The sequence below is a fragment of the Ranitomeya imitator genome, chromosome 4 (genome assembly GCF_032444005.1).
Source record: "Ranitomeya imitator isolate aRanImi1 chromosome 4, aRanImi1.pri, whole genome shotgun sequence".
NCBI lineage: Eukaryota > Metazoa > Chordata > Amphibia > Anura > Dendrobatidae > Ranitomeya > Ranitomeya imitator.
The window spans coordinates 569,672,417-569,690,961 of NC_091285.1; the positions used below are offsets into that span (position 1 = coordinate 569,672,417).

The 18,545-nt window shown below is 43.2% G+C and overlaps 1 protein-coding gene across 3 annotated transcripts in view; it reads left to right on the forward strand.

Moving 5' to 3' along the window:
* Positions 1 to 740: 740 nt before the first annotated feature.
* Positions 741 to 18,545, forward strand: part of CERS3 (ceramide synthase 3) — a 226,499-nt gene continuing 208,694 nt past the window's right edge. The window contains exon 1 of one of the 3 annotated variants that reach the window (XM_069766311.1): positions 741 to 838. The gene's annotated coding sequence lies outside the window, so the exon portion shown is untranslated. The remainder of the gene's footprint in view (positions 839 to 18,545) is intronic. The other 2 variants (XM_069766310.1, XM_069766314.1) reach the window with 2 other exon arrangements.

Consider the following 18,545-nt stretch of genomic DNA (forward strand, 5'->3'; position numbering starts at 1 on the left):
GTTGTTTTGTCTGGAAACGGGTTACATGGTGCCCTCGAGCTGGTGGTTACGGCTGAGGGTAAAGAAGGTTAGGTTAAAAAAGTTTGTGAGGGGGCTTTTGCCCATGGTGTGCCAGTTTTGTTAGCTCCAAGAACCCTTCCCTCAAGTTTTTTACACAATTGTATAAATAGTGTTATTATGTTTGTTTTCTTAAAGGGAACCTGTCACCCCGTTTTTTCAGATTGAGATAAAAATACTGTTAAATAGGGCCTGCGCTGTGCGTTACAATAGTGTATGTAGCACAGCGATGTCACCACGCCCACCTGACCTGACCAGCCTGATTGACAGGCGAAAACGGCTACTTTGGTAATGTATTTCGCAGCATAGGTGGGGAATCAGGGTACACTACATACACTATTGTAACGCACAGCGCAGGCCCTATTTAACAGTATTTTTATCTCAATCTGAAAAAACGGGGTGACAGGTTCCCTTTAATAAACGGCCGCTGTGGCCAATTTATCCAAAGAAAAAATGGTCATGTGTTAATTTGTTCAGTAATAAGTTTTGGTTTTATGGAGAATTTGGTATGGTGGGATTATGATGTCATGAGAGAGAAGGACCAATCTTGGCGATACACAGTCATGTCAAGTCTTTGAAAAGTAGTACCAGTCAGTACCAAACCCTGAGGAGAGACAGCTGGAGAATCAGGGCGTGTTCACCTGACATGGGAATTCTCACCTTTGAGATCAGGTCCTGGAGGTGTCTGTCTGTGCTTTCCTGCAGTTTTCTACAACTGGCCTGTTCCTGTGAGCTGTGCCGGCCGTGTTCCTACCCGTCCGACAAGTCTGATATTACACAGGTAAGAGACAGTGTGAAATGTCAACATGGCACTGGATACAAAATAACATATATATTATTTCTGTTGATCATTGACAGTGACTTATCTATTATATGGGCTGTAATCTGATTAAGTTCAGTAGACGCTGTAGTTTAAAAAAAAAAATAATTGTATAATGTTAGCGTTTTTGTGTAAATACACTGACAAAGGAAATTGAGACAATAGATTTTAATTTATTGAGTTGTGTGGTGCATTCATATCTGAATCAAAAGAAGTTCTTGGTCAAATTTTTGCCTGTAGGACATTATTGCAAGAGAGCTTGGCTGAGTAGATTACACAAGAAGGAAAACACACAGCAAGTCAGCAGGATCTAGGAGCAACATGGCAGATGTGACAACCTACATGGTGAGCTGCAGCATGTGCTACATGTTCACAGATCGACCAGAAGAAGAATTAAATTTCACCTGTCAGAAGTGTAGACTAGTGGCCCTTTTAGAAGAAAAGGTGCGGGGTCTGGAAGAAAGAATAGCAACTTTGAAACTCATCAAAGAGAATGAAGACTTTCTAGACAGAACAGAAGCATCTCTACTGGTCACAGAAGGTGCAAAAAGTGTCAGAGAACCTCCAAAAGCAGATGAGTGGAAGCATGTGACCAAAAGAAGCAAGAAGACCATGGAGAAATCACCAACCACACAACTGAAGAACCGATATCAAATCTTTGTAGAGGATGAAGATGGCACACCTAAGAATGAAGCAATACCAGCAAGCAAAAAAGAAAAGGGCACACAGCAACAAGTGACAGCAAAAAGTACAGCCAAGAAGCAACGAAGAGTGGTGGTGGTGGGAGACTCACTACTGAGAGGCACCGAAGCAGCCATCTGCAGACCGGACATAACTGCAAGAGAAGTATGCTGCCTTCCAGGTGCGATGATCAAGGATGTGACCGATAGGATACCAAAGCTCTTCAGCTCCAAGGACGTCCACCCATTTCTTCTGATACATGTTGGCACCAATGACACGGCAAGGAAGGACCTACCGACAATCTGCAAGGACTTTGAAGAGTTGGGGAAGAAAGTAAAGGAACTGGATGCACAGGTAGTTTTTTCTTCTATCCTTCCAGTAGACGGGCATGGCACCAGGAGATGGAACAGGATCCTTGATGCAAACAACTGGCTAAGACGATGGTGCAGACAACAAGGATTTGGATTCCTGGACCACGGTGTGAATTACTGGTATGATGGACTCCTCGCCAGAGACGGACTACACCTCAACAAACCTGGGAAACACACATTCACCAGAAGACTCGCTACACTCATCAGGAGGGCGTTAAACTAGAAGAAGAGGGGACGGGAAGAAAAACATTAGACTCGAACAAAGACGACCCAGGAAAACATACTCAGAAGGGAGGTAAGAACATTTCTAAAACAATCCACAGTGAGGAGATTGGAACAAAACAAAATCCTCTAAACTGCATGCTCGCAAACGCCAGAAGCCTGACAAACAAGATGGAAGAACTAGAAGCAGAAATATCTACAGGTAACTTTGACATAGTGGGAATAACCGAGACATGGTTAGATGAAAGCTATGACTGGGCAGTTAACTTACAGGGTTACAGTCTGTTTAGAAAGGATCGTAAAAATCGGAGAGGAGGAGGGGTTTGTCTCTATGTAAAGTCTTGTCTAAAGTCCACTTTAAGGGAGGATATTAGCGAAGGGAATGAGGATGTCGAGTCCATATGGGTTGAAATTCATGGAGGGAAAAATGGTAACAAAATTCTCATTGGGGTCTGTTACAAACCCCCAAATATAACAGAAAGCATGGAAAGTCTACTTCTAAAGCAGATAGATGAAGCTGCAACCCATAATGAGGTCCTGGTTATGGGGGACTTTAACTACCCGGATATTAACTGGGAAACAGAAACCTGTGAAACCCATAAAGGCAACAGGTTTCTGCTAATAACCAAGAAAAATTATCTTTCACAATTGGTGCAGAATCCAACCAGAGGAGCAGCACTTTTAGACCTAATACTATCTAATAGACCTGACAGAATAACAAATCTGCAGGTGGTTGGGCATTTAGGAAATAGCGACCACAATATTGTGCAGTTTCACCTGTCTTTCACTAGGGGGACTTGTCAGGGAGTCACAAAAACATTGAACTTTAGGAAGGCAAAGTTTGAACAGCTTAGAGATGCCCTTAATCTGGTAGACTGGGACAATATCCTCAGAAATGAGAATACAGATAATAAATGGGAAATGTTTAAGAACATCCTAAATAGGCAGTGTAAGCGGTTTATACCTTGTGGGAATAAAAGGACTAGAAATAGGAAAAACCCAATGTGGCTAAACAAAGAAGTAAGACAGGCAATTAACAGTAAAAAGAAAGCATTTGCACTATTAAAGCAGGATGGCACCATTGAAGCTCTAAAAAACTATAGGGAGAAAAATACTTTATCTAAAAAACTAATTAAAGCTGCCAAAAAGGAAACAGAGAAGCACATTGCTAAGGAGAGTAAAACTAATCCCAAACTGTTCTTCAACTATATCAATAGTAAAAGAATAAAAACTGAAAATGTAGGCCCCTTAAAAAATAGTGAGGAAAGAATGGTTGTAGATGACGAGGAAAAAGCTAACATATTAAACACCTTCTTCTCCACGGTATTCACGGTGGAAAATGAAATGCTAGGTGAAATCCCAAGAAACAATGAAAACCCTATATTAAGGGTCACCAATCTAACCCAAGAAGAGGTGCGAAACCGGCTAAATAAGATTAAAATAGATAAATCTCCGGGTCCGGATGGCATACACCCACGAGTACTAAGAGAACTAAGTAATGTAATAGATAAACCATTATTTCTTATTTTTAGTGACTCTATAGCGACAGGGTCTGTTCCGCAGGACTGGCGCATAGCAAATGTGGTGCCAATATTCAAAAAGGGCTCTAAAAGTGAACCTGGAAATTATAGGCCAGTAAGTCTAACCTCTATTGTTGGTAAAATATTTGAAGGGTTTCTGAGGGATGTTATTCTGGATTATCTCAATGAGAATAACTGTTTAACTCCATATCAGCATGGGTTTATGAGAAATCGCTCCTGTCAAACCAATCTAATCAGTTTTTATGAAGAGGTAAGCTATAGACTGGACCACGGTGAGTCATTGGACGTGGTATATCTCGATTTTTCCAAAGCGTTTGATACCGTGCCGCACAAGAGGTTGGTACACAAAATGAGAATGCTTGGTCTGGGGGAAAATGTGTGTAAATGGGTTAGTAACTGGCTTAGTGATAGAAAGCAGAGGGTGGTTATAAATGGTATAGTCTCTAACTGGGTCGCTGTGACCAGTGGGGTACCGCAGGGGTCAGTATTGGGACCTGTTCTCTTCAACATATTCATTAATGATCTGGTAGAAGGTTTACACAGTAAAATATCGATATTTGCAGATGATACAAAACTATGTAAAGCAGTTAATACAAGAGAAGATAGTATTCTGCTACAGATGGATCTGGATAAGTTGGAAACTTGGGCTGAAAGGTGGCAGATGAGGTTTAACAATGATAAATGTAAGGTTATACACATGGGAAGAGGGAATCAATATCACCATTACACACTGAACGGGAAACCACTGGGTAAATCTGGCAGGGAGAAGGACTTGGGGATCCTAGTTAATGATAAACTTACCTGGAGCAGCCAGTGCCAGGCAGCAGCTGCCAAGGCAAACAGGATCATGGGGTGCATTAAAAGAGGTCTGGATACACATGATGAGAGCATTATACTGCCTCTGTACAAATCCCTAGTTAGACCGCACATGGAGTACTGTGTCCAGTTTTGGGCACCGGTTTTCAGGAAGGATATAATGGAACTAGAGAGAGTACAAAGGAGGGCAACAAAATTAATAAAGGGGATGGGAGAACTACAATACCCAGATAGATTAGCGAAATTAGGATTATTTAGTCTAGAAAAAAGACGACTGAGGGGCGATCTAATAACCATGTATAAGTATATAAGGGGACAATACAAATATCTCGCTGAGGATCTGTTTATACCAAGGAAGGTGACGGGCACAAGGGGGCATTCTTTGCGTCTGGAGGAGAGAAGGTTTTTCCACCAACATAGAAGAGGATTCTTTACTGTTAGGGCGGTGAGAATCTGGAATTGCTTGCCTGAGGAGGTGGTGATGGCGAACTCAGTCGAGGGGTTCAAGAGAGGCCTGGATGTCTTCCTGGAGCAGAACAATATTGTATCATACAATTATTAGGTTCTGTAGAAGGATGTAGATCTGGGTATTTATTATGATGGAATATAGGCTGAACTGGATGGACAAATGTCTTTTTTCGGCCTTACTAACTATGTTACTATGTTACTATGTTACTTTTGTGACGTGAAGGAAGACTGTGGCTGTGACACAAGCTGCACGCCCATGGATCGCACTGTATTAAATTAAATATGGCCACGTTTTAACCTATAAGATGCTGTGTCATAGAGGACACAAGGAGTCCAGTAGATTTGCATTTCATGCCATGGCCTCAGCAGTGTGCAGGATTCAATGTGACCATATTCACTTTCATTATGGTGTTCAGTGGCATCGCGATGCTGTGATTTTTGGAGGCCGGGCATTTTGCAGCCAAAATCATAGTGCCTCAACATTAAAGTGGTCATATAATTAGTTATAACATTATGTAATGTGCCGTACACATGTAGTCAATTCTCTGTTATCTAGATCACTTTGGAATAATCAAATATCTAATAAATAATTAAGCACTATTATGCAAATCACCTATTATCTATGAAGCAAGATATGCAATGTGCCTCAAGGTGAATTATTGCTCCCAGTTCCTCATACTGCCAAGGAAATGTCACAACTAGATAATTATAGTAAATCAACAATTATAAAGTAAAACACGTATAAGATTCTTTCCAGTTCATTCAAAAAGCTATTATTGATTGCATTTTATCATTTTGGAATCTTTGGTGCCCGTATTTTGATAAGAATAGAACTATTATTATTCATATCATGCAGAGAATAGTTCTAGAGCCAGGTTAATAGTCCTTTATTTAATGATCTGACTAGTGGAAAGAAATGTGAGATACCTTTACCTTACACTATAAAATGACTTGCAGAATTCTGATTTATGCGACATTTGGATACTGCACGATGCTATACAAAGAGCTCAATAATAAAACACTGTCTAATAAGTGCCTGAGCTCCTCTTAGTGGTGGTTGCAAACAGGAAAGATTTTACAATTGTATCTGTCAATGCAAGGAAGTGACTGTTATAAGGATATATTAACCAGTTCAGGACGAGGTAATTTTCCCTCATTCCTGGCAAAAAAAATTTTTTTGTGCTTGCGCTTTGACGTCTCTAAAAATGTTTCTCATTTGAATATTCAAATAGTTTTGCCTCTTTTTTTCCACGATACATCTGGCTTCATTTTTATATAATTTTTCTTTTTTAGTTTTTTGCAGATATTTGGGGAAAATGTAAAGAAAAGTAGAGAATACATGTCTACTTTTCACATTTTTTGTTATTTTTTTTAAACTAAGGAGGATCACTAATAACATTTTACATTGTCCTCCCCTCTCTGTAAAAATTAATTTTATATATTAATATTTTTTTAAAAGGGGCTGATTCAGACTTTCAGTATTTCTTTTTTTGTCTTGTTTCTTTTATTTATGTTTTTGTCTATTATATTTTGGCTCTTTAAATTTATGTATTTTTCATTTATTTTTGCACACTGTTTAAACACTTAAAAGATCTTTGGGGGACATTTTAACATGTTATTATTGGAGATAAGTGGATTGCTTCACGAAACCCATTCCACAGCCCGGGTCAGTTCTCTCTGGCCATGGGCGAATTTCCAAATCATTTGATTCACCGGCCTGCTGTGACATCATCTGCCTGACGTGCAATGCATAGGTGACGACTCACCAGCTTGCTAATCAAAAAACGAGCTTGGGATCTTGGAAGGTGTCACCTCGGTAACTTGTATGCCTCCTCAGTGCCGTGCTACTCACTGTGGTTTTCAAGTGGGCTCGCTGAGCTTTCCCTCTTCGGGGGTGTAGCCGGTCTCTGCAGGAATTCAACCCTGTGTACTGCAAAGATTAATTTCCCCAGCCTATCCCTTGTCAGCAAGCTCTACATCTGTCAGTCGCTCCTACCACTCCTTTCCTGAATGTTGATTCCTAGCCGGTTTGTTCAACTAGAGTCCTGTTTGTGCACTGTGTTTGTTTCTCCAGTTATTTACTTTGGTTATGTATTCTGAACCTGTGCTGCCTGCCCCAAATTCAGACCGTTTAACCACATTTTTGTCTTTGCCCTTTTGTACCGTGTTCCCATGCCTCTGACCCTCCGGTCTGCAATTGAAGTCTCGGGGGAATGCCCTGGAGTTATACATGGTGACTACCTGCGGGCAAGCCTATCCTGACAACAAGAGGCTCTAGCGAAAACCAGGTAGTCGCTTAGTCACGCTCCTCAAGGGTAAGCCTGGTCCATTGCGCAGTGGGTCCACATTAACCAGATGTCACAGGTTTACCGCAACTGAGAGGGGCCATAGGACTGCAGCGTCTGATTTCACATACTCTTGCGCTGATTAGAAGCATATCTCCTTCATATTAAATGGTGCAGGTTTCTGTCAGCAGTGCAGGGGTTAAACTGTTCAGCTTAGAGTCTCTGAAGCCTCCTTACTTGGATGATCTCAGCTGTGCAGTGTTGACCTCTTCCCTCTGCTATATATACTCGCCTTTGGCAATCTGAATTGCCAGTGTTAAGTCTTGTACTGTCTGGTGTGAAGTGGAGGTTATGTTGCTTGGACTTTTTAGCTGTTTACAAATCCTCTTCCTCTCCTATTTGGTTTACATTCCTTTTTTCTCTGGTGCTCCCCTCTGAGGTCTGTAAGTGCATATTTGCATGATTGGTGTTTTTCCTTCATCCCTGTACGTCCTTCCTTGTTTGTCTGGTTTGTGTATATTCATACACTAGTACTGCTCACTTTCCTGAGTGGTGGAGGGGGACAGATATAGGGCTGAACCAGGAATTCAGCGAGGTACATGGCATTGGCATCCTCACCATCATAAGTAATCCGGGGAGCAGCAGGTATAGCTAGGGTACCCCTAGCATTAGCAACAGGAAAGGAGACCCTGGCCTAGGGCAACAGTCGTGACACCAGCATTACATTCGCCCTTCAGTGTTACATTACGTTTGGGCCATCAACCCCATTGACAAATCAGTACCCAGTGACACCAAGTCTCCAGTATAAGCCTTGTACGTGCATGACAATGCTAGACCTCATGTGGCTGAAGTGTGTCAGCAGCTCCTGCATGATGAAGGCATTGATGCTATGGACTGGCCCACCCGTTGCCCAGCACTGAATCCAATCGAACACATCTGGGACATCATGTCTCATTCCATCCACCAATGCTGCATTGCAGCACAGACTGTCCAGGAGTTGACTGATGCCTTAATCCCGGTCTGGGCGGAGATTCCTTCAGGATAACATCCACCGCCTCATCAGGACAATGCCCAGGCATTGTAGGGAGGTCATACAGGCACGTGAAGGCCACACACAATACTGAGCATCATTTCATCATCTTGACGTATTTCCACTGAAGTTGGGTCAGAGGTTCACCAATCTGTGAAGAAGAAGAAGAGTCTAAAAATTGTGGAACAATTTCAGACAAATGTTCAACATAACATTGAAAACACTTTAAATATCCCATGATTTGCAGTACATACCACATTTTTCGGACTATAAGACGAACTGGACCATAAGACGCACCCCAAATTTTGGGGTGGAAAATTGCAGAAAAATGATTTTCATAAGATGGGGGTCCGTCTTATTGTTCAAATTTAAGGTATCTAACCTGAGGGTCGGCAGTGGTACAGCGGGATCACAGAAGGCATGGTCCCTTCCTCAAGAAGCCGGCGGTGGCAGAAGTGGGGCAATGCTGCAGTCCCGGGGTGTGATGCTGGTTGTTTCGTGTCAGCGGTAAGGCAGATCATGAAGCAGGGTCCCTTCTTCAGGATGCCGGCGGCATAAATGTGGTGACACTGAGGCCCGGTGTCCACGGTGAGCAGAGCTGAGTGCATCACCGATTTCTCTGCGGCCATCTTCCTGAAGCCATGAGCCACCAGAGACTTCAGGAAAATGGCTGCCGGAGGCCACGCATGCGCAGATTGAGACCTTGGCGGCCATTTTCCTGAAGCCAAGTGCTGCCGAGATTTCAATCTGCCCATGCGCGGCCTCCAACGGCCATTTTCCTCAAGCCCACAGCTTCAGGAAGATGGCCACAGGGAAACTGGTGATGCACTCGGCTCTGTTCACCGTGGACACCGTGCCGCAGCGTCGCCACATTTCTGCCCCCGGCATCCTGAAGAAGGGAACCTGTTCAGGTGCACACCGCACCACCCACCGCCGCAGCATTCACCACACCTCTGCCGCAACCTCCCGGTAAGCCTGCATTAGCACTATAAGACTGTATTCAAACAAGCAACACTCACTTATAAATCTGCTCTCACCTCTGCTAAACAGGCCTACTTCACAACCCTTGTATCCTCCCTATCCTACAACCCCAAACAGTTATTCAAAATCTTTAACTCCCTCCTCCGCCCCCCACTGCCCCCTCCAACCTCCCTCATCTCTGCTGAGGACTTTGCCACACACTTTAAAAATAAGATCGACCAGACAAGGCAAGTCTTCATTGTTCAACCACTAAAACCCCTTTGTACACCAGACCAATGCCCAAACCCCATAACCTCCCTATCCAACATCACTGAATGGGGGCTTAATTGTCTCCTCTCCAAATCGCAACTCACCACCTGTGCGCTCGACCCCATCCCATCCCACCTCCTCCCTAACCTCAAAACCACACTTATCCCATCCCTAACCCACCTCTTCAACCTATCACTAACTTCTGGCACCTTCCCTTCTGCTTTCAAACTTGCCACAATCACGCCTATCCTTAAAATGCCAACCCTTGATCCAACTGCTATGTCCAGCTATCGCCCAATATCGCTGCTCCTATTTGCTTCCAAACTCCTGGAGCAGCACGTCCACTCTGAACTTTCCTCCTACCTCTCATCTAACTTGCTCTTTGACAATCTACAATCTGGTTTCCGCCCCATCACTCAACTGAGACAGCCCTGACCAAAATCACTAACGACCTACTTACAGCCAAAGTTAACGAACAATACTCTGTACTCCTCCTTCTAGACATGTCCTCTGCTTTTGACACAGTTGACCACTGCCTCCTATAATAATAATAATCTTTATTTTTATATAGCACTAACATATTCTGCAGCGCTTTACAGTTTTGCACACATTATCATCACTGTCCCCGAAGGGGCTCACAATCTAAATTCCCTATCAGTATGTCTTTGGAATGTGGGAGGAAACCGGAGTGCCCGGAGGAAACCCACTCAAACACGGGGAGAATATACAAACTCCTTGCAGATGGTGTCCAAGGTGGGATTAGGATCCAGGACTCCAGCGCTGCAAGGCTGCAGTGCTATCCACTGAGCCACCGTGCTGCCTACAGATCCTTTCCTCCTTTGGCATCAAAGACCTCGCCCTATCCTGGATCTCCTCGTACCTTTCCAACTGCACATTCAGCTTCTCCCACTCCCACACTACCTCCTCATCCCACCCTCTCTCTGTTGGAATCCCCCAAGGCTCCGTTCTAGGACCCCTACTCTTCTCAATCTATACACTTGGTCTGGGACAACTCATAAAGTCCCATGGATTCCAGTACCACCTCTATGTTGATGACACTCAGATCTACCTCTCTGGCCCAGACATCACCGCTCTGCTGTCCAGAATCCCAGAGTGTCTATCAGCCATATCCTCCTTCTTCTCCTCTCGCTTCATCAAACTCAATGTGGACAAATCTGAACTCCTCATCTTTCCTCCATTCCATAGATCTTCCTTACCTGACCTATCTATCGCAATCAACATCATGCTTTCCCCCGTATCGGAAGTCCACTGCCTCGGAGTAACCTTTGACTCAGCCCTGTCCTTCAAACCACACATCCAAGCTCTGTCCACCTCCTGTCGCCTCCAGCTCAAAAATATCTCAAGAATCCGTCCTTTCCTCAACTGTCAATCTACTAAAATGCTTGTGCATGCCCTCCTCATCTCATGCCTTGACTACGGCAGCATCCATTTCTGCGGCCTCCCTGCTAACACCCTTGCACCTCTCCAGTCCATCCTTAACTCTGCTGCCCGACTAACTCATCTCTCTCCTCGCTACTCCTCCGCTTTCCCCCTCTGCAAATCTCTTCACTGGCTCCCATTCCCTCAGTGTATCCAGTTCAAATTACTAATACTGACCTACAAAGCCATCCATAACCTGTCTCCTCCATATATCTCTGAACTAATCTCCCGATATCTTCCCTTACGTAATATCCGGGCCTCCCAAGACCTCCTTCTCTCCTCCACACTTATTCGCTCCTCATCCAACCGCCTCCAAGACTTCTCCAGAATATCCACCATCCTCTGGAATTCTCTGCCCCAACACGTCCGACTATCAACCACATTCGGATCCTTCTGCAGAACCTGAAAACCCACCTCTTCAGAAAAGCCTACAGCCTGCACTGACCCTGCTGCCTCCTCATCACTACCGAAGATACTGCCTCACCAACACCGGAGCTCCTGCAACCCTCAACCTATTGTCTCCTTCCACATAATCCGGTGGAATGTAAGCCCGCAAGGGCAGGGTCCTTGCCCCTCTGTATCAGTCTGTAATTGTTAGTTTGTGTACTGTAAGTGATATCTGTAACTTGTATGTAACCCATTCTCATGTACAGCACCATGGAATCAATGGTGCTATATAAATAAATAAATAGTAATAATAATAATAATAATAAGACGCACCCCCACATTTTCCTCCCAAATTTTTTGGGTAAAAAAATGCGTTGTATAGTCCGAAAAATACGGTAATGTCATCAAAAGGAAACTCAACAGGAAATCTACCATTCAGCACACAGTTCCTGCATCTCTGATATTATGGGACTGCATTAGTGGGTATAGCGTGGGCAGCTCACACATCTTTAAAGCACTATCATTTCTGGTCATTATATAGAGGTCTTAGAACAACATATGTTGCCATACAGACGTCTATTTCAGGGAATGCCTTGCATAATTCAGCAAGACAATGCTAAACCACATACCGAATCTATCACAACAGCACGGCTTCACAGGAGAAGAGTTTGGTGATGAACCAGCCACCTGCAGTCCAGAACTTTCAGAAATATAAAAAAATTGCAACATTATGAGTAGTGTTGAGCGATACCGTCCGATACTTGAAAGTATCGGTATCGGATAGTATCGGCCGATACCCGAAAAATATCGGATATCGCCGATACCGATATCCGATACCAATACAAGTCAATGGGACATCAAGTATCGGAAGGTATTCTCATGGTTCCCAGGGTCTGAAGGAGAGGAAACTCTCCTTCAGGCCCTGGGATCCATAGGGATGTGTAAAATAAAGAATTAAAATAAAAAATATTGATATATTTACCTCTCCGGCGGCCCCTGAACTCAGCGCGGGTAACCGGCAGGCTTCTTTGTTCAAAATCAGCGCTTTTAGGACCTGAGAATCACGTCCCGGCTTCTGATTGGTTGCGGGCCGCCCATGTGACCGCCACGCGACCAATCACAAGCCGCGACGTCACCGCAAGCTATTAGCGCGCTCATTTTTGAAAAATGAGCGCGTTAATGACTTTCAAAGACGTAGCGGCTTGTGATTGGTCGCGGCCACGCGACAAATCACAAGCCGCTACGTCTTTGAAAGTCATTAACGCGCTCATTTTTAAAAATGAGCGCGTTAATAGCTTGCGGTGACGTCGCGGCTTGTGATTGGTCGCGGCCACGCGACCAATCACAAGCCGCTACGTCTTTGAAAGTCATTAACGCGCTCATTTTTCAAAAATGAGCGCGCTAATAGCTTGCGGTGACGTCGCGGCTTGTGATTGGTCGCGTGGCGGTCACATGGGCGGCCCGCGACCAATCAGAAGCCGGGACGTGATTCTCAGGTCCTAAAAGCGCTGATTTTGAACAACGAAGCCTGCCGGTTACCCGCGCTGAGTCCAGGGGCCGCCGGAGAGGTAAATATATCAATATTTTTTATTTTAATTCTTTATTTTACACATCTCTATGTATCCGATACCGATACCCGATACCACAAAAGTATCGGATCTCGGTATCGGAATTCCGATACCGCAAGTATCGGCCGATACCCGATACTTGCGGTATCGGAATGCTCAACACTAATTATGAGATGAAAAATCTAGAAGAGAAGACCCAGGACTGTTGAGAAGCTAGAATGGGACAATATTCCTCTCTCAAAACTTCGGTCTTCTCACTTCCAAGATGTTTATAGGCTGTTGTAAAAAAAAAAAAAAGAGGAGATTCTACACAATGGTAGGCACAAAATGACTGTTCAAACCAAGCAGGTGCATTCTTGGCACGGCTGAGCAGTTCAGTGCAGCTTCTGATTTACTTTTTCATCTACTTTTATCTCTGCCTTGCTTTTCCTTAGATGAGAGAGATGGAAACCAAGTATGTGGGAAGTTGCACTGAACTGCTCAACCATGCCAAGTCAGCACCCATAGCTTGTACATGGTTTGAACAGTCATTGTGTATTGACAGTCTTTAACTCATTGACTTTAACATCTTTAATTGTTGGATTGTTTAGCTATTACCAATTGTCTCAAAAAACGAAAAATGAACAAAGAATTATAAAATTACTGAGAATTGTTCAATTGAAATTGTAAGACAAGCATTCATTTACGTCTTTAGATACCGCTTAGATATAGTCATCCTGTAACCACACTATGTCTGAGATATCACGGTTGCACCAACATGTTTGAACACTTCACCCATCAAGAAATCTGACATTAGGTGGATGCTCCAGCTTTCCCCTTCTTTCTCCTGCTCCGGTTGTTTTTCTTTTGTCTTGAATAGTTGTGACGTTCAAGTCCTGACATCTGTGGTTGGGGATATCCAATTGCCTAGAAATGCTGCTATTGAGGCCAGGGGGTTTCCTAACATTTCAATAAAAGCATTATGAATAATCCAAGAATACGATAGGATGAACCATAAATCAGTGGTCCTGACAGATATTAGGCAATTTGGGGAAGAAATGTACATTTGAAAGAGGAAATTATTAAAATTTGTTTTCCTTTTTAACCCACTTTCACACGTAAACCATGTAATATTGTCTGTATAGCTGATTAACCAGTGGCAATGAAAGCGTTAAGCAGGTAAGAGTATTTATGCAGTGAGCTGGACAGTTCCACTTCTTGGCAGCACTGTGCTCTGTAAATAGAGGATGTCAGCCTAGTGGGAGACACTGACAATATTTATATGCACCTGTCCCATTGCCCGGTTGCAAAACTATTTTTTTTTTAGCCTTAGCCTCATATTTCCTGAAAAAGCAGAATGCTGATTACATAAAACAATATTATGTCACCAGTGCCATTACTATGTGGGGTGTAGAAGTATCAACATTCACACTTGAAATCTGTCTCCTGACTTTTCTGCAACTAAGGCTACTTTCACACTAGCGTCGGATTCGGCCCGTCGCATTGCGTCGGGCCGAGATTCCGACGCTAGCGTTTGTTGCGCCGCACAACAGGTGCAGCGGATGCATTTCTCCAGCGCATCCGCTGCCCCATTGTGAGGTGCGGGGAGGTTGGGGCGGAGTTCCGGCCGCGCATGCGCGGTTTGTCGGCAGCAAAAAACGTTAGATTTAACGTTTTTTGCTCCTGGCGGTCCGCCACAACATGGCGCAACCGTCGCACGACGGTTGCGACGTGTGTCAATACGTCGCAATGCGTCGGTAATGTTACTCTATGGGGCAAAAACGCATCCTGCAAACAACTTTGCAGGATGCGTTTTTTCCCCTAAACGACGCATTGCGATGTATTGAAAACAACGCTAGTGTGAAAGTAGCCTAAGGAGGAGACTCGAGTACTATAAATGGCACATTGTAGATGGAAGTCTCTGTTACAGAATTTGCATAGGAGTTATAAGTCTGTATCTTAGGATTCGTTGAGACATCCATCTTTCACTGTTCTATTAGTACTTTTCATGGATAGGACATGTACCCATTATAATCTATGGTGCTGCTAACATGTCCATCTTATTTGCAGAGCAAGAGACTGCAAAAAAAAACTATGGACAATGACATATGGAAAAACTAAAATCCATAAAGAGATCTCTGGAGAGGGAAGGCGTGTTATGCTTATTTTGCACATTTATTTAATCAGGAGTTTTTACCAGATGCGTTACTCTTAAAGAAAAAATGTCATGATATTTTCATAAAAAATGTAGTGGTTTATTGAATTGTCCACAGAAAAATCACATTGCAGCAAAACATAAAATAGTTGAAATAGTTACGAACCGATTGTCCATTTGTTCCTATCAGCGTTTGTTCCACATCTTTCCCAAAGTTCTGAATGGTAAAAGCCATCTGTCTGTGTGAAGTCTGAAGTCATCATGGCTACCATTTGTTCCTTCCTTCTGTGACTTGTCTGACGTCCATGGAGAATGATGGTGAAGGCAAGAGGTGACCCCCACGTGACAAGCACCCTCCCTCCTAAGAGACGTAATATATACATGTCCCACAGACCACGTGTCCTCTCTATATGGTATTAACTTATACTCTGAGCTATATATACATAAATAGCTTTTGTAATGTCAGCGAGAGGCAATCTGTTCAGTACAGAATTGAGAATAAGAATAATGAATAATTAATATTTAATAAGACAACACCCTCACATTGAACATATGGAATTAATTATAACTGGGGAAGTGAGAGAGAGCTGACACTTCAACGTCTGTTGAAGTAGGGACCTCATGCAGTGACCATGTAGCTGCATCAGGAGAGCGGCTCTGAGAGATAAACACTAAATCTGGGATTTGATTACTCAGAGGAGAAGTACGCTTCCAATTCAAGAAATAAGTAAAATAATAAATAAGCTTCCTCTGATGAAAGCACTGATTGCAGACTTTTGGAGCCAGTGGTCAGCGATGAATATTGGGGTTTGCATCAATCCAATATTTATGGCTGATATATTTACATGTTTCATCTCTATAGAAAGGTAAAATCGTGCTAAGAAACATGACAACAATATCTACCGCTTGGGACCTACAGGGGTGATGATATCCTGTAACTTGGGGATCTCATAATCTGCTAAAAGACCTAGCACATCCCACAACCAGCCCCCATGTGAGCTCACCAAGGGGAGGTATGTGGGTATAACCTTGACCTAATAGAAATGAGAGTTTATGTGTCTGTCATTGTTCATTTTGGTAGACATAGTTCGCTGTGAGAGTGGTGTTCTTTCCTAATTGGAGCACTTCCCTCCATAAAAACAAGAGACATTCCCGCAAAATCAGGTTTCGCACTTTCATTATTCCTTTTAGTACTTTCATTATTCCTCTTTAGTTTTTATAGTTATATATACCATGTTGTTTTGCTCCCATTTTTTAATATCGTTTTATATCTTTTATAAACACTGCCTAACTTTCCGGATTCAATATATGAAATGTACTAGCTCCGTTCCGCTTGCTCTGTAAACCGCACCCCTGAAGCCATACGCTACCTGTAACTGGTGTCCAATCAGCCTGTATAAACGATTGGTGGTGGCAGCTAGTAGTTGTTTTGCTATTGTGGATTTGGCAGTGATCATACCGGGGTAAATATATATTAAATATGTTTGAATCGGAGGTGTATATACCATACGCTCACTGTGAGTTCCTCAATAACCAGCATAGTAGTGGAAGCAGCCGCTGCCTAGTCCATCACTTGCCAGTCAATTGATAATTGTTGTGTCTCCTTGACAAACTGGTGGCAGCGGTGGGATGTACATGACTCCCCCTGCTGTTATCCTCAACAGTTGGTGGCAGCAGTGGGATCTGCACGGCTCCCCCCTGCTGTTATCCTTGGCAACAGGTGGGATCTTTATGACCCTCCCTGCTGTTATCCTTGACAAAACTGGTGGCAGTGGTGGGATCTGCACAACTCTCCATCCCTCCCCCCGGCTGTTATCCTTGACAACTGGTGGCAGCGGTGGGATCTGCACAACTACACTGGCTGTTATCCTTGATAGACACATGTCCAGTTTTGATCCAAGTCATCATTGCAAGTCAATGGATCTGTGTAAGAAATTGATAGTCTTGGCATGGTAAGAAATGGCATGCGAACCAAAAATGGATAAAAAACAAATCTAGCCCACTGATGAAAAAAGTGTTTTTTTTCTTGTATGTGAAAATGACTTCACACTTTAAAGAGCGGCCTTACTGAGTGTCACGGTGAACATTTCGCTGTGTACCAGGATTCTACCTGGGAATATAAATCCTGAGATCAGTTTGTTACATTTATTTTACTCTGTTAAACTATATTCGCATTAGTTTGGCATCCTATTAGTACACTGTTGCCAGATTAAGGCTAGGGCCAGGCAGCTACTTTGGCTAACACACAATTCATGTGGTCAAAGATTGCAATATGCCGCTGTCACGTCGCAGTGTATTGCAGGTGAAAGGGGCAGTGTTGCTTCACCCAGGGTACAGCAACAACCAAGTTGTAAAAAGTTAGACCCAGCAGATTTTTTTTCAGCTTGCTTGTTGCAATTATGGTACCCTAATAGCTCCTATTGGATCTCATTCACCTGCATTATGCTGCATTGTAGCAGCGGTACAGAGAGCATTCCTTGGCTGCGTGACCTGCGCCAAAATCCCTGTCTAGCCCCAGCCTAAAACTACTGGCTGACATTACCCTGCTTGTAGTGGTTGTCACCCAGGTTTTTGAAGATCCTGAATGACTCATGAAGCAGTATTCTAAATAGCTCATTTCCGCGCTTACATAATTCTTTCCATATTTTTTTTAGTACACCAAAATCAGGAGTGGATCCTACACAGAGAAAAACTATAATGAAAATATTTGTATATTTTGGACCCTAGCACTGATACAAAATACTGGCTTTATGCAGAGGTTAGATGTGCATTGTGTATCACTATTTTAGCACTATGGGTCCGATTTATTAAAAGTGTCTGCAAGTAAAACTTTGTTGACCACAACAACCAATCACAGCGTAGATTTCATTGTGCTAGAACTGTTTACAAAATGAAACCTGAGCTCTGATTGGTTGCTGTAGGCAACAAAGATGTTTTTATAGACCAAACGGGATAATCCTGGAAGAGCTTTTTCGTCTACAAATGACAAATTTGTTGCAGATTTATGCTGCTGTCCCCTTAATATATATAGGGCTCACAAAAATCCAATTAGAATGAATGATTTAATTTTTCAGTGGCAGAAATTTCTGCAATGAATCTGCATGTGAACATACTCTTACTTCACAGTCTTCAGTCCAATCTGCAACTAAATACTTAAAGGGATATTTTAATGATAAGTAAAAGGCAGAGTCATTTGATGCCAACATGTTCCTAATTAGAAGCAGAAAACTAAAATATGAAGAAAAGCGCCCCAGTCTGCAGTTATAAAATCTGTGCCTGACTTTGAAGTAGGATTAGATGACAGTTGTTACACGCAGGCAGCATGAAACCTGCTCCAACAAGTCAATGCTGCTACTGTATGAGCATGCGTCGCTTACCGAGCCAAGACCTACATAGAAAAACACATGAGAGACATGAGAGGGTACACTGTACTGTCTGCCACTAATGTACCGCAAGCATGCAAGTCTGGTTTCTCACATGGATCAGGAGGGGCTA